The sequence below is a fragment of the Euprymna scolopes genome, chromosome 22 (genome assembly GCF_053919585.1).
Source record: "Euprymna scolopes isolate OS-2025 chromosome 22, ASM5391958v1, whole genome shotgun sequence".
NCBI classification, from domain to species: Eukaryota; Metazoa; Mollusca; class Cephalopoda; order Sepiida; family Sepiolidae; genus Euprymna; species Euprymna scolopes.
In genome coordinates this window covers 5,621,609-5,639,705 of record NC_136503.1, presented here as the reverse complement: position 1 = coordinate 5,639,705, position 18,097 = coordinate 5,621,609, and the positions used below count along the sequence as shown (strand labels likewise).

The window sequence follows — 18,097 nt, the reverse complement described above, 5'->3', positions numbered from 1 at the left end:
TATAAACAAGAAAATATTTTACATGTTTTAAAATTTTTTTCCCAGCATATACAGTATTGAGCACTTTTGCTATAAAATACACTGCTTACTAAGTTCAATACAAGATCATTACTCTTATTTCTCCTGGGAAACACCAAATACCTTTTCTTGTGTACACCAGTACAACAAAACAGTGGATTTCTTTCTCCTGGGGAAACATTGTTTGACCAAACCAGCACTATCTCCTATCTTCAGCACTTTCAGATGAACATATGCCACTAAAATTAATGAAAATAAATAAATAAATAAATATAAATGCATGAAACAAAAATTAATGTAAAAACAAAAAATAAACTAAATGTGAATGAATGCAAAAAACATGTAAAAAAAAATTGATAAAATGAAATATGTGAAAAAAAAAAATTGATAAAATGAAATATGTGAAAAAAAAAATTGATAAAATGAAATATATAAAAAAAAAATTGATAAAATAAATATGTAAAAAAAAATTGATAAAATGAAATATGTATAAAAAAAATTGATAAAATGAAATATGTATAAAAAAAATTGATAAAATGAAATATGTATAAAAAAAAATTGATAAAATGAAATATGTATAAAAAAAATTGATAAAATGAAATATGTATAAAAAAAAATTGATAAAATGAAATATGTATAAAAAAAATTTGATAAAATGAAATATGTATAAAACAAAATTTGATAAAATGAAATATGTATAAAACAAAATTGATAAAATGAAATATGTATAAAACAAAATTGATAAAATGAAATATGTATAAAAAAAAATTGATAAAATGAAATATATAAAAAAAAATTGATAAAATGAAATATGTATAAAAAAAAAAAAAATTGATAAAATGAAATATATAAAAAAAAATTGATAAAATGAAATATGTATAAAAAAAAATTGATAAAATGAAATATATAAAAAAAAATTGATAAAATGAAATATGTATAAAAAAAAAAAAATTGATAAAATGAAATATATAAAAAAAAATTGATAAAATGAAATATGTATAAAAAAAATTGATAAAATGAAATATGTATAAAAAAAATTGATAAAATGAAATATGTATAAAAAAAATTGATAAAATGAAAGAAATATAAGTTATTAAAATTATTTATGACAACATTATTTTGTGAAGAAGGTAATAAGAAATATTATCAAAATGAATGATAAAAAATGAATATGACGAGCAATTATGTTGATAATAGAAATAGTCTGAAAAGATTTAATAATACTACAACCTTACATTTATTGCTCCTTGACAACACTTAGTAAAACAAAATGCAATAACCTCTTGCTCCCAGGTAATTCTGCTTCTCCCCTTTCACAATAATAGAAAGATGCACTTTTATTATTTCTGATTTTCATAAATGACCTCCCTGATTCAATCATATACAAGAACTGCTGATGACACCTTGCTCTATTCTGAACATGTAGACAAAATGAACATATCCAACACAATGGCTGAATCCTTAGAAAATTACCTCCAATCTGTGGTAAAAATGGATTCATAAAATGGACGAAAACATTTAATGTTTCTAAGATAAAGCTCCTTTGACGTGAAGAAAAACTAAATAAAAACAGAAGAAATCTTTTTTTCAACCACTAATTGCCATGGCTGATTTGTCAAGAGTTCAAACTCCATGTTTTTACATTCTGGGCTCCCTCTATCATGCTAGAAAACGTTCACACCAGCAAGTCCTATATTTTTATAAAGCCACCAATCGCCCACGCATGGAGTCTTGGTGTATGGACTTCTCGTTTCTCCCTCTTGGATCAAGTACAAAAAAATCATCTCTAACCTAAAAATAGGTTCTGCACTGTCTACAAACGTCAGCTCCTGTCCCATCACCACAATGTTGCATCCATCGGCTTATTTTACAAGTACTTCGACAGAATGTGCTTTGACAACATTATTTCACTTGCACCCCCTTAACATAAATACAATCAACGATTGCTAGCAAAATTTCACCTCTTCAATGTAGATGCTGAAAAATTTTCTATTCTAATGCCTTCCTGTTTCTGGCATACAAACATGCAAAAATTTAAATATAATGTTAACAAACATCTTGTTGCACGATTCCCCACTTAGGATTTATCCCCTATAAATGTGGCCTCTAATCAAAGTAGTCTACTCCTGTTTCAGTGGCAATATGAGTAAAATAAAAAAAAAAAAAGAAAAATTTTTTTTTATTAAAGAAAATATTTCTCTCTAAATTCACCATGGATATGTCACAAGGAGAAAATCAATTTAATGAAGAATTTTCTTTGAAAAAAAAAAAAAAAAATCAATTTTGATCAAAGATTTGTTGTGACAGTTTTGACCGTAGGAAATTCAATCACAATCGTTTTAAGAAAAGGTCACAATGTCAACATTTGCAAGTAAACCAAATACATCATCATTTGAGATGGAGGAAGTGGGCGTCTTTTGATCATCATAGTCCCCCCCCCCTCCAAAAAAAAATGTTTCTGACAAGGTCAAATCTTAACATTATTGTATAAAATATCATCTTGTGTGTTGTAAGATGATCTTTTCAATAATATGGAAATTTTGGAATGGGATGCTGGCAGAGTAAAAGTAGAAAATCGTGGACAAAGAACTCAAGAATTTGATTTATTTCTAAAAGTGTTTTTCAAATACTGATTCGGCATTATGCAATTTTTTCATTTTGTTTAACAGTTTTTGTAAACTTTATAATTTATTCTTTTAAAACATTTTAATATTCTTTGTGTCCAGAATTTTAAAACAGTTTTTTTTTTTGTAAATAGTTTTGCAAAATTTTATCATTTATTCTTTTCAAATACTCAACTTCATAAAATTTTAACAATTTACCATAACTTTATATCCATTTTTTTTTTCACCGAAAGTAAAATATTCACTCAATAATTATGACGTCATGAAATTTTAAATGTTTTAAATGCAGTAAAGTTTATTGCTTTTTTAGGTGAAGCTTCCATCATTCGAAACTTCCACGTTCAACAATCAATCATATGTGCACCTGTCACCTGTGGAAGTAGAGGCTAAGCTCTCTGTGCAAGGGACGAGCATAATTATACCTCTTCTTAAAGATTTATATAACACTAGCAGGGAGACCTGACGTTACCCAGGATTGAATAAGGATCAACAAATGTTCCACACTTCTAATACATTTTTGTCATCAAAATCTGTGAAATTGCTCATTAGATTAGATTGCCTACTTTAGTTAGGGACCCACCATGGTGCACTGAGAGGAAGCTCACATGCCTCCTCGCGGTTAGTTTACAATACATTATAGTCTATATTGCACTGTAAAGAACCTACTGTTGATTTTATAAAATCATTTTTTTTTTTTTTTTTTTGCTTGAATTAGTGTAAACTGCAAAAGTCAAGTATCTTGGTTCAATTTTTGCCCTTTTTTTCCTGTTTTTTTAATACCTAAACCAGAGGCGTAGCACCACTTTAACATAAGGGGCTACTATTTAGGACAGAAATTGCAGGGATACTATGTAGGGAGTTGGGCAGCAAGATGTCTGTTCACATTATACTTGAACTTCTGCATGTCAGTACAGTTAGAGAAAAAGGGATCTGGGAGGGAGTTCCAAAATCTAGCAGTTTGAAGAAAGAAACTATTTGAGTAGAAGGCTTTCCGGCATCTCGGGATTTGTACAGTGTAGGGGGGGAATTTTGCTACTTGTTGGGTTGAGAGTATTTATGTCGAGGAACACAAGTGCTTTGAATTCGTTGGAGCACATTCCATTAAAATGCTTGTAAAACACGGATGCAACATTTCAGCGATGGTACAAGCGTCGGAGTTTGGTTGATAGTATGGGACTTATCAGGTTAGACTTTTTTTTTTTTTTTTTTACTCTACAAGCAAGAGATTATAGCAGACGCAACAATACTCCATGCATGGATGAATAGTGGCTTTGTAGAGACGTAGGATACTCTTAGATGTGAATAACTTTCTAGTATGGTAGAGAGAGAGAGAGAGAGAGAGAGAGAGAGAGCCCATTTTCTTTGCAGCAACCTTGGCAATATCCTCAATGTACTTGTTCCAATTCATGTTGCCTGTGAATGTTAATCTGAGAAGTTTGAATGAAGAGCTTTCAAGTATTTTATTTCATTTCTCCTCAACAACAAAAATGGTCACACATGTAAGCGATGCAATGGATGTTTTCTCAAATCAAGTAGAAAAGCTTCTGGTCTATCGAGAACTCTATAGTGTAAGGGTGGGATTTTGCTGCTTGTTGAGTTTGTTGGGAATATTTATGTTGAGTGGGTTCAAGGGTTTGGAGTTCGTCAGAGCACCTTTCTGGGGCCTATTAGGTTGGTGACTTATTTTTTTTATTATTTTTTTTTTTTGAACCCTGTCTAGGAGTGAGAGATTAGTGACAGATGCACCAGCCTAAATATGGCAACAATACTCCATGCATGGGTGAATGGTGGCCTTGTAGACGTACGGGATACTCTCAGATGTAAGTAACTTTTTAGAGAGAGAGAGACCGACCGACCATCTTTTTCGCAGCAGCCTTCACAATGCCCTCAATGTATTTGTTCCAATTAACGTTGCTTATGAACGTTAAGCCGAAGAGTTTGAAGAAGAGTTTTCAAGTAGTGTATCATTAGCCATGGCAATCAGTGATTGAGAAAGTTTTAAAGGAAAGAAGTTTAGTTTTGGCAACATTGAATGTTACCATTCATTTATGTTACCATTCATTTATGTTACCATTCCACTTACAGACTTCTTCTAAGATTTCAACCATTTCCTTAGATATGCGTTCATTCGTTTTCCCAAGTGTCTATTATAGAATGTAGTGTTATCAGCAAATATAATCATCTCAGAGCCAATTTTATCAGGAGATCATTTATGAATATGAATAATGAACGTCCAAGATTTGTGGCACATTTTACATCATGTCGTTTTGACATAGGACTATTGAGGACAACCTGGATTTTTTTTCTTATTTAAAAAAGATTTAATTATATTAAGTATTCGTTCAGTAATAACATATGATTTCATTTTCTTAAGACCATTATGCAATACCCGGTCAAAGGCCTTAGATATATCTAGGCTAACTGCCCTTGTCTTCTCTGCCTTATCCAATGCATAGTATATACGTTCAGAGATTACAGTTAGGATATCTCCAGTAAAACGGGCTTGCTTAAATCCATACTGTTAGTCAGAAAAATGTTTAGTATCTATGAGGTGGTGGACTATTGAGTGATTAATTAAGGACTCAAAGATTTAGACAAAGAGAGGTAGGGAACTAATGGGGGGCGATAATTGAGTGGGTCAGTTCTTTCATCAGAATTCTTGAACACTGGTACCACATCAGCAATTTTCCAGTAGTCAGGGAAGCAAGATTTGTTGAGTTTGGAGAGAACTGGAACAATCTCAGCAAAGCATTTTTTTAATAGTATAGCAGATGAATCCGGTCCACACGCCTTTAAGGTGTCTAGTTTTTTTTATGATATCACAAGCTTGGGAAGGGATGAATTCAGATTGAGTATGGTTTCTGTCTGCAAAGGAAAATCTGGAAAGTAGTTTGCTGGGTCTGAAGTGGAGTTGGAGGCAAACTGTTGGGCAAAGATGTTGGATAGTGGGGAGAATTGTTGACTGTCCATTATTTGCTACTTATAAATTTTTCAGAAATCGCGAGTTCCTAACTTCTGCAACTCAATATGTTTACTAGTGGTTTTGGTAAGTTTTCTCTTAGCTGCGGCTATTTTGCTCTTAAAATTATTTCTAGCTTATATATACGTTTGTCTATTTGTACTGGACTTATGTCAGATAAATCTGCAGTATGCATGCTGTCTTTGAGCAATGGCAGCTGTGCAATTAGAAGTGAACCATTGGGGAGAATGGGGTTTGCTATAGAACTTACGTGTGGGAACATGTGCTTCAATTGCTACTTTGAACCATTCAGTCGTCTCATTTGCCATTTGCACACTGTTTTGCAAAAAGAGAAAAGATATTCCCTCATCAGGAATCTCTGAGATCCCTGATAGCTTTTCAGTCAGCCTTCTTATCGTACCTTGTCGTTTTGAACAATGGCTCTTCCGCTTTGGGTCGAGAGTTAAGGGTGATGTCTATCAGTATCACAACATGATCAGTGTTCCCGAGTGGACAATGGGCGTTTGTAACACACTCATTGGGAACTGTTGCTAGAAATAGGTCTAGAAGTGAGGTTTGTTAATCCTGTCGATCTAAGAGACGGGTCCAGGAACATTACTGTTCGTGTCAAGGAATAGGATATAGAAAAGTTACCTGCTGCTTCGTGTGTGAAGTGCGAAACAACATGAAGATGTTTTGTTTCAAGAAATTGTTTTTTTCTGTTTTTTTGTTTTTTGTTTTTGACACTTTTTTGTTTTATCATGAAACAATAAATTTTTCTTTTTTTTTTACATTTTTTTAAAGTTTTTTTTTACCACTTGTGTCATCACGAAACAATATAAAAAAAAATAAGAAAATTTTAATTTTGTTTTTTATTTTTTTCATTTCTACAAAGTCTTTCTAAAATAATATATTAAATATATTAACACTAGAAATGTTGAAACTGGGATAGTTTTTTAAAATAAAATGATTCTGTATGGTTTTGTGTTTCATGTTTGGTGGCTTCCATTCCATATTTGCATCAACTGTATCCATTTCCGCCATCTTTGTTTTGGGAGCACAATCGTTTGAGAGAAAGAAGTTTTGGCAATCTCTACCTTTCTATTTTTTTCATTTTTCTGCACCCTTTCCTCCACCCCTCTTTCATCTCTGCTCGGCCTATTCATCTTGAAAATAATATCATGCACTTCTTTATGCAATAGTTAACATTAGAAATGGCTGAAACAACCCCCACCCCACCCTTGCTGACGAAAATTGATTCAGTCGATCAACAAAGAATAATTGAAAGAAAAATTTTTTTTTAATGTTACATTGGATTTATTCATCCAGGACAATACCAATCCAGAATATATCAACTTTGTGGGTGTTTGTTTTGTAGTTTTTTTTTTTTTTAACTTTTAACTGGACACACACAGACAACTGCCTTTTATCTGACAAATGATGGGACTTATCTGCCATTAGTTAATGGCATCAACTTATTTTGTCAAAATTTCAGACGTTTATTACCACTAGAGATTTGGTATCTGTCTGGCGCCGATCCATTACTAGTACTACCTATTACTGTTCAAATCAGTTTATGATTTCAGACTAATGTACTCTTCTTTTTCGATGCTCAATTAAGAGGAAGGAGTAGTGTAGTATCTTCCCAGATATTACTTCTACCTTTGTCCGTTCATCATACATACTAGTAAAACTATGTGACCTCGATTTTATTAATGGATTTGTTTTATGTATTGTTAGCTGTCCCTAATCAGATTTGTTTGGAACTTTTTTTGCGTGTTTTTAGTTTTGAACGGCCTTAAAATTTTAAAATAATTATCGGATTTTGTAACAAATAGAACAAGATTTTGTAACAAATAGAACAGATACAAAATCTTGTTCTATGTTGTGTAAAAAAAAAAAAAAAAAAAAAAAAAAAAAAAATGCGGCACTTCTGCAGTATACGGGCAGCAACCATTTTTTTTTTTTTTTTTTTTTTTTTTGTGCGTTTCACTAAACTGTCGCCAGGTGATGCTTCTTGGTCAAAAAACAGGGGACAATAAGTTTTACTTTTTGGGAAATTTTTCAGAAACTTTATTAAAAAAAAAAAAATCCATGGTTGCTTTAATTCAAAAAATAATTAAAAATGCAAGATTAAAATAAACTAATCTCACATTTTTTTTTTTTGCTTTAATTCGAAAAATGTTTCATTTAAATTATTTTATTTAGAAAAAAACAATTTCGCTTTATAAAAATCCATTGCATTAATTACAAAATTGTTTTATTAAAATTTTATTTTTAAATGCAGACTTTTCTGTTTTACAATTATATTTTGATATATTTTTATACAATAAATGTTTTGGTTTTCAATTATTTTTGTGTTCGGGAAAAAATTCTTGTTTGTTACTTATTTGCCATCGTATTTGACCAAGAAGAATTGGAATTATTGCCCCCTATCATCCCCACCGTCCATATACTGCAGAAGTAGTAAAAATGCAACAAGTAAATAAATATTTGGTGAAGAAAAATTAATAATAAAGAAACAATGTAATATCAAACGGACGCACCATGGTGTAGTACTGGAGGCTATCTTCAATCTGTCTCTGCGTAGATCGGGTTAGGGGTTTGCGTCTTTCAGCATCATACTCTCTTCACTGCACCGACCCGATCAATCGCTGACCCTAAACCCTCTTTGAACACACTTTCAGACACTGGGCATTTATCACACTATGGCGTCATACAAACTTTTGTGGTTCAATCCTGGTTTTACAATTGCCCAAAGCCAATTTACATTAAGTGATGAACCGAATTGAGAGACGGCCACAGCTACTGTAAATGAAGTAAATTGCTATTAAATAATGTATTTAGTGAATATTTTTCAAGGTTAAATGTTAAAATCTCATTTTTTTTTTTTTATGTATGTTAGTGAATACTCAAGGGAGATGACTCCAAATTTATGGGTTTTTTTGTTTCTCTCCCTTATCTGTCTTAATCTTGAAGTATTAATATTTAATATTAATATTGAAGTATGTAATATTAAAATGTCTGAATCTGTACTTTTTGGTCATAATAAGCTTTTATTAAAATCTGATTTTGTCTTATATTAATAGCTATCCTGGTTACCCGGCGCTGCCCGGGTGTTTAGAGGTGTGTGTTGAGCAAAAAAAAAAAAAAAAAAAAATAGGCAGGCTTGAACCTGTACCACGAAGGAAAAAAAAACGTGAAAAAAAAAAAAATGTGACGTCTTTGCTGTTGTGCCCATCGCCACACCGGAAGTAACGTATGTTTAAATTAAGGCAATCTAAAAGAGGGGATGACTTTGGAAAATATCGAAAAAAAAAAAAAAAAAAAAAAAAAAAACCCTTCCCTGTAGAAAAGTGCCCAGTTGAGGGTGAAGGAGTGGATGTTTTTAGCCAATTTTATGATATTTGTCATCTGAAGGGTCGAGTTTAAAAACGATACCAATCCTGTGAAAATCTGTGGCCTCTATCGAAAGTTTTAGGCAAACGTACATACATTTAAACAGACAGGTGAGATCTATATTATAGATGTAATCATTAAAAAAAAAAAAAAAAAACAGGAAATGATGACCATGTTTAAATTTTGGGGATGAACAAATTTCCTGTATTTAAATTATCAAAATTTGGTTTTTAGGTGACATGTCACATGGTATGGTATTGAAGAAAGGAGGAAAGAAGTTTAAGAAATTCGTTTTAATTCATACATTTTAAAATCTTATTGAAATAAAAATAATTACAAAATTAAATCCACCAAAGTGCATTTTGATTTCTTGGTAAAAGTCAACTATTATAATCATAGTAATTTTTTGTTGATAATAAAAAAAAACAATTAATTTTTGACATTTTTGAATTTGCAGGATAGAAATTTATGACAGTTTTTAAATTTCTTCAAAAACTCTAATTTTAAAGTTTTGGAAACTATTTGCATTCAATAATTTTATAAATAAAACATTACAAAATTATTTATAGATTTATAACAATTTGGTTCAATTTATAATTTCATACACTAACAATACAGTAATAAAGTTAACCTTAAAAAACAAAAAACTTCTTACAAAAACAAATTTAATAATTTGCTAAAAAGGAATAGTTTACTAAAAAAAGGTATAACAAAGATAAAAGACCCTCAGGCAATGCCGGTTATGTACTGCGGGTATATAAAGGTTTCGATGATTTTGTTTAAATGGCATATCAACATGTTTATGGTCATTTCAGGCTGGAATCATTTTTATAAAGAAATGTTTTACTTTTTTATATATATACTAGCGGGGGGAGTGAATAAGCGAAGTAAAAAAAAAACTAAACTAAAAAAAGAAAACAGAAAAATGAACGTTAAAATAAAGCGGGGGGTACCCAGGCGGTGGGGGGGGGGTAATCAAAACATAAGAATAAGCGAAGTAAATATTTTTAAATATTAAATAAAAATTAAATATTATATAAAAAGAAAGTTAAAACTTAAAAAAAAATAGAAAAAAAAACACAAAAAAACTAACGTAAGCAAACGAACGATGTTAAATGTAAAAATCGGAAAAACAAAAACAAAAAAGAAAACAGAAAAACGAACGTTAAAAATTCTTTAAAAAAATCTTTAAAATACCCCCCCCCAAAAAAGACTGTTTCAATATTAAAATTTTAAAAAATCGGTGGGTACCCGGCGTTGCCCGGGTGTTTTTGGGTGTGTGTGTATGATCGGCGGGGGGTTTAATGAAAACCTAAGAATAAGCAAAGTAAAAAAAAAAAAACAGAAAAACGAACGTTACGTGAAAAATGGCTTAAATAACCCTGCTGCAATATTAAAATTTAAAAATTTGAAAAAAAAAAAAAGAAGACATCTCACACCACGATTCGAACCCAAAATGTTTAGATAATGACCCAGCGCTCTAACCAACTGACCTAACACGACGTACACAAAATTAGCTCATTTTTTTAATCTTTAAACTAAATCAGGTTACGACATCATATGATGCATGCGTAGAAGCGACTTCGTCATGAGAGGACGGTTTTTGCTGACCCCCCCCTGTAGAAAAGTGCTGATTTCAGGGTGAAAAAATTAACGTTTTTGGCCAATTTTGAGATATTTGTCGGGCGAAAGATGGGGCTTTCATATGAGACCAAATTTGTGAATTTTTGTTCTGTCTGTTGAAAGTTTTTAGCAGACACACAAACATACATACATACATCATACATTTTCGCTTTTATATATATATAGATTTTTGTGGACTATTATCCTCATCTAGTTGTTGTTTCACAATGTTTCGGCCAATTCATCCTCTGGCCTTCTTCAGGTGGTGGTAAAACATGACAAGATAGGAATGCTGAGTCTCTTAACTTTATCAACAATAATTACTGCCTTCCATAGTTGTTGTTGTCTCACCACGTTTTGGCCAACTAATCCTTTGACCTGGTTTGGGTACGATTGGAACCGCTATTGTGGTGAGACGACAACTATGGAAGGCAGTAATTACTGTGGATAAAGTTAAGAGACTCAGCATTCCTATCCTGTTGCTGTTCACCACCTGAGGAAGGCCAGAAGAATAGTTGGCCGAAACATTGTGAAACAACTAGATGTGGATAATAGTCCGATAATAAAATAAAATAAAATAATATCTATATATCTATAAAAGTGAAATTGTCTGTCTGTGTGTGTGTGTGTGTGTCTACATTTCCCTACCAAACTATTCTGTCAATTTTCAGTCTACAGACTCGAGATTTGACATAAGGGTTATTGGGATTTGGGAAAATCTTTTTACTCAGTTTTCGGCCAGAAATTTGGTTGTCAAAGGGTTCAACGATTTCACCGTTGAAAACTCTAACAAACTCCTCCGCCAATTGTGTGTCTAAACACTTGAAATTTTAAATGTAGGTTGCCTGAACATGGATCAAACTTTTTAATTTACTTTGATCTCAGAAACAATAAATACTAAGGGTCAAAATTGGGGTTAAATTTTCAAAAAATGTTATCTCTGTGGTCTCTACTAGATTCCTCAGCCAATTTTTGGTCTAAACATTTGAAATTTTACATAAAGTATAATCAGACATAAGGCAAGCTTTTTAATTGGTTTGGCTGAAAATTTGGCTACCAAGGGGTCAAAGTTCAAAAGATTTGACCTTTGCAGTCTCTAGCAAACTATTCAGCCAATTTTGGGTCTAAACATTTGAAATTTTACATAAAGGGTATACAGACATGCAGCAAGCTTTTTAATTAGTTTTTGGGCAAAAATTTGGCAAGCAAGAGGTCAAAGTTGAAAGAGTTGAGCTTTGTAGACTCTACCAAACTCCTCCGCCAATTTGGGGTCTAAATACTTGAAATTTTAGACATAGGTTACCTGGATATGAGTCAAACTTATTAATATATATATATATACACACATATATATATATATACTAGATGTTTTTTTAACGAATGATAAAAAGTAATTTTTTGTATAGTTTCAAATGTTAAAAACTTCAAAGACTATATATTGAGTATTTGAATATGTATGGCTAGGTTCCCTTCCTCTTATTTGGATACTTTTCTGGTACCAAAGGTACTAAAGTTTTTTTTTTGATAAAATACAAAAATAATTATCAAATAACTTTTTAAATATGGTCACTAAACCAAGCAAGCTAGGTCTGGGCAGTCCTCAGAACTAGTGAGTTCCCCTAGGGCTTACCACCCAAGGAGGTTGGAGATGTCTCGACAGGGTCAAGCCGTTGTCATTAGTAATATAGAAGTAGGAACTCCTTCTTTCGAAGTGGCAAATGGGACGTGTTCGGCCGAAAATAATTTTAAGGTTGCTCCTTGTGGAGCACCCTTATGTAAAACTTGTAATATTCTTATAACATCTAAAGAATATAAGTCAAATGTGACTAATAAAATTTATTATGTTATAAATCATTCTAAAGAAGATTTGTCATGTAGGTCCCAAAATTTGGTCTACCTGTTGTCCTGTAAAAACTGTAATTTACAATACGTAGGAGAAACTGTAATGCCTCTAAATAAACGCATGAATTTGCATAGGACTAGCACTAAGGGATGTATTCATGTTGTTAAACATTTTAAAGAAACCTGTAGGCAGTCGTCTTTTTCCGTACAAATAATTGAAAAATTAAAATGTAATGGATATAATAGTCTAGGTAATGTAGATAACGATATCCTAAGGATGCGTCAGGATAAGGAAGACGATATAATTAAAAAAACGCGAGTAATTTACCAATATGGGTTGAATATTAAAATTAAAAAAAATAACCTACAAGATTCTGAAATTATAGGTAGATTATATCCAGCTTTGCCTCGCTACGGTATTAGAGATAGAACTCATGTTAATAGAAATAATAGAACATCAGTTATTTCATGCGAGGATTTTTTTAGTAAAGTTAAAGATATTATTATTAATAAAATTTATGAGTCGTTCAATTATATAAGAAAGTTGCTTAATCAAACAAAAAAGAAAGTTTTGAAGGAAATAGCATCTAAAATATTATTACAACCGGATATAATATATAAGAAGGACTATTTCATTCAATGGTATGAATATATTCTAGATATAATTGACACTAAATTATATAAGCCACCAGTGAACGATATAAAAAAGAAACCTAAAAATGTTTGTGTAGTTTTGTATGAAAATAAAGGTTTTGATGATGTAAATTTACCTAAAATATTTAATAAACAAAAAACTATAAAATTACTACCAAATGAGTTTCAGAAAAAAGATCAAAAACCAATAGTTACATATAAACTAGGGCCAACAATACGCAATAAGATTTTTAATTATAAGAAAACGGTAGAACATATAAATAGAAAAAAAATAATATAAATATTCCAGAATGTGATTGTAATTCCTCTCCGTTCTGTAATAATGAGATAAAACATATAATTACAGGAGATTTAAATATAGTAAATAATCCTAAATTAAGAAAACTACTTAGTAAGGGTCCAAATTATAGAGAACCTAAATGCCTAAATAACACTAAATGCGTTAAAGGAGTAACTAAAGCACTAGAAGGTTTTATTATGTCTATGGTAAAGAAATATAAATTAGCACAGTCTACGTTTGATGCATGGAAAAATAGTATACTTGAATGCGTAAATAAAAAGGTTAAACATATAAAACAATTTAAACACCCTAGAAAAACCAATCCTCTTTTAAAAAATTCAGAAATACGGGAGGAACTTAAAATACTTCAAGAAAAGTTTGTAATAGTTCCGATTGATAAAGCGGCAAACAATATATCTTTTATATGTAAAAAATATTATATACAACGTTTATTGATAGAAGTAGGACTTATAGGAAACGATTCGGATACTTATAAAGTAAGTAATAGTAATTTAGATAGCATTATTTTGAATAATAGTATTATAAATGAAAAAGTACGATTAAAGTTAGAAGACAAACACAAAAATCTTCCATGTATGTATTGGATACCTAAAATGCATAAAAATCCAGTTGGTGCTAGATTTATTGTAGGTTCTAAGACGTGCATAACTAAACCTCTAAGTAAAGCTGTATCTAAAATATTTAAATTAATTATAAATCGAATAAATAATTTTCACCTGAAAAGTAAATTCTATAGTAATATAAATCTATTTTGGGTAGTAAATAATTCCAAACCAGTGAAAGAAAAATTAGATAAAATAAATTCCAGAATAAAAGCAAAATCTATAGCTACTTATGATTTTAGTACGCTATATACTAGAATTCCGCACGAAAAACTTATAAAAGAATTAAATGATACTGTAGATTTAGCTTTTGAAGGTGGCAAAGGTAAATATATAGACTTTTCAAACTCTAAAGCTTTCTGGTGTAAAAATAAAAATAGCAAAACTAGTATTTCTAAAGGTATTTTAAAAATACTTGTAAGTCATCTTATTAAAGAATGCTATTTTCAAATAGGAAATAAAATATTACTCCAAACGATAGGTATCCCAATGGGATTGGATCCTGCACCATTTTGGGCAAATTTGTATTTACATAGACTCGAGTATATATATATATGTCATCATTATTAAAAACAGATATATCTAAAACATAACTTTCATGGGTGTAGGAGATTTATAGATGACCTTATATGCATAAACGATAATGATGAATTCGAAAAAAATAAACATCTTATATATCCAAACGAACTAAAATTGAATTGTGAACATAGAGGACAACAGGCTACATTTCTGGATTTAGATATAAAAATTGAGGATGGGATTTTTCTTTATAAAATATTTGATAAAAGAAACGCATTCCCCTTTAAAATAGTACGTATGCCCCATAAGGATAGCACCTGCCCTGTTTTTGTGTTTTATGGAACCATTATGTCAGAGTTTTTGAGAATAGCTCGCGTTACTCTAAAATTAACAGATTTTATACCACCAGTTTCTAGCTTAGTAATAAGGATGATAAAACAAGGTGGGGATAAAAATAAAATATTTAAACAGTTAAATAAAGCATTTGTTCGTTATCCTGATGCTTTTGAATCGTTTAAGATAAACCAGACTATATTAATAAAGGAAATCCAAAAGTATATTAGCAATGTATAAAATGTATTTATAATTACATATAATAAATTTATATATATATATAAAAAAAAAAAAAAAATGTATATATGTAAAAATAAAATATTTTTAACCTTTATATATCTAATTTTAAATAAATAAGAATGTAAATATAAAAACTACTAATTATAGTGGGGGTGATAAGTAGTTAAATGGATTAATCCAAAGCTTATAAATACAAGACTGATAAATTAAAAAATGTATCCATTTTAAATGTGGAAATTGATGAATCGCACGGGTAAGAAATTCATTTATATACTATGAAAAGGTTAGTAATTGCAATTAAGAATAGGAAATTGGATAAAATTTTTTTTGTAATACGTCTTCTTCCTAAGATTAAGGGTGGTGGTGTTTGATCAACACTGCTGGGGAGCCATGAAGTAATATACTGTTTTGTTTTTAAATCCCCGAAACAGTGTTTCATGGTAAACAACTGATGATCCCTTGAAAAATAAAAAAATTGGTATTATAGTAAATTCGAGAGAGTTGATGCAGTGATTGCAGGTGATTAAATGACTTACTGACTAGATGGTTTTTTAACGAATGATAAAAAGTAATTTTTTGTATAGTTTCAAATGTTAAAAACTTCAAAGACTATATATATATATATATATATATATATACATATATATATATATATATTCTTCGGAGTAGTTTTTATTTAACAATCAGTGGTTATGTAAACGTGAGATTGTAGGTTTACAAAATATTACTGGCAGTAATATTCTATAAGTTATCCCATCTAAACGAGAATTGCTCGATATTCAAGATAGAGCAAATAAATTAAACTGTAATTCAATGAATTTCAAAAAACTCTTATTAAAATGAAATGAAGTGGTTGAGTTTCATATCAAAGAATTTTTATTATTCTAAGCAAGACAAAGAATGTTTTAGAAAGTTTATCTCCTTAACCTATAGGGTTTCGATGTCTACCATCTCATCAGAGGAGTGAAAATATTAGCAAATAGTTATAAAGGTATGCACCCTATTTGCTAAAGTCAGTGAGACATGGAAAGTCAAAGAAAAAATAATATATTTATCAGAAGTTCTACAAATACTCCTGCTACAGAACTTCTGATAAATATATTATTTTTTCTTTGACTTTCCATGTCTCACTGACTTTAGCAAATAGGGTGCATACCTTTATAACTATTTGCTAATATTTTCACTCCTCTGATGAGATGGTAGACATCGAAACCCTATAGGTTAAGGAGATAAACTTTCTAAAACATTCTTTGTCTTGCTTAGAATAATAAAAATTCTTTGATATGAAACTCAACCACTTCATTTCATTTCAATAAGAGTTTTTTGAAATTCATTAAATTACAGTTTAATTTATATATATATATATATATATATATATATATATATATATATATGCACATAAAGTTATGAACAGTACATAGAGCCCAAGCAAAAGTGGGCTGAACTGCTAGTATATATATATATATATATATATAAATTACTCATCTCAAAAGGATCCCAATAAAAAAGTTTTACTTTTCGTAAACAAATTGTTAGACAATAAAAAACAAAAACAGTATTATCTAACGTACATGTTTATCGGTTCTATTCAGCACTGTGTAAATTTTATAAAGATTTTGGTGGTTTCATTTGTTTTTTTTTTCTCTTCAAGAAACTCTCATTCATGTTGGAACGGATAAGAGTGTGTCGAGTTAGTAGATGTAGAAGAGTTGAGGGAGCAGATCAAGTTCACAGAGGAAGGAAAATCAAGGAAAACATAAAAGGATGTGATAAAAATTGATCTGAGGTAAAGAAAAATAAAGACCAGTAGATATCTCACTGCTGATGCAATTCTCTATCTATATAAGAGCCAGATACGTCCAAGGATGAAGTACTGTTGCCACATATGGGCAGGACCTGCTAGAAAAGACTTTTCCAGCCTTGATAGGGTTCAAAATAGACTTTGTGGCCTGGTGGGAGATGTCCTTTTCTCTTCGCTGCAACCTCTGTCTCACAGAAGAGATGTTGCGAGTTTGTCTTTGCTTTATCGTTATTTTCATGGAAAGTGTTCAACTGAGCTTCAATCTATAGTCCCCCCCTCACCAAACTTTCACAAGAAACACTAGACTAGCTGAAAACATTATCAATAATTTTCCCCACTCTTTATCTGTGCCTAAACCTAAACATAGATTCCATGATCAAAGCTTCTTTCTTAGAACTGCACGCCTGTGGAATTGTCTACCGTTTTCCTGCTTTCCAGCTTTCTATAATATGGTTGTCTTCAAGTCCAACGTGAACAAATTTCTGATGAGCCGTTCCACTTAAGTTAACAAATTTACCGAACTTCCATTACACTCTTTAACCCTTATCTTTGAGTGGCCTATCGGCCTTGATAAGTGGTGCCGTTTATGTAAAAAAAAAAAAAAAAAAAAAAAGACCTGACCAGATGAAGGTTAGTTTGGAAGTCAATTTCTTAAAGACGTTCAACACATGCCAACATTTAAAAAAATAAAAATGGATGTAAAGTTTGAGTATTTAAACAAAACACTGAGGGACATCCATTTTTTTTATTGTTTTTTGTGCAGAGTGTGGAGATTTAATGGACTTATTTTTGAAGTGTTCAATAGGAATTTAATGTTTGTTTATAACTTAGCCGTTCGCAAACAATCTTATTGGCACAAGACTGGATGAAGGCAGACTAAGTGTTTCTGATTATCTTATATACATATTATATAATCTACTCTGTTATCATATATTATCTAATATATGATTTATTATCATACATTGGTGATGAAAGTGTGTGTGAGTCTCTCAGCTATGTGTGTAGAATGTAATGATATATGCAAGTGAAACCTGTCTAGCAAGGGTTGAGGACATGTGTTGCATGGAGAGAAATGATATGAAAATGATAGAATCAATGTGTAATGTGAATCTTAAAGATGGGCTTAGATCTGATGACCTCAGAGGAAGATCAAATCTGAAAAGTATAGGGAGAATTGTGCAA

The 18,097-nt window shown here is 30.7% G+C and overlaps 1 protein-coding gene across 1 annotated transcript in view; it reads right to left on the bottom strand.

Moving 5' to 3' along the window:
- Positions 1-241: 241 nt before the first annotated feature.
- The window catches only part of LOC145243864 (G-patch domain and KOW motifs-containing protein-like), an 86,626-nt gene continuing 68,770 nt past the window's right edge, over positions 242-18,097 (bottom strand). The window contains exon 12 of the transcript XR_013862966.1: positions 242-257. The gene's annotated coding sequence lies outside the window, so the exon portion shown is untranslated. The remainder of the gene's footprint in view (positions 258-18,097) is intronic.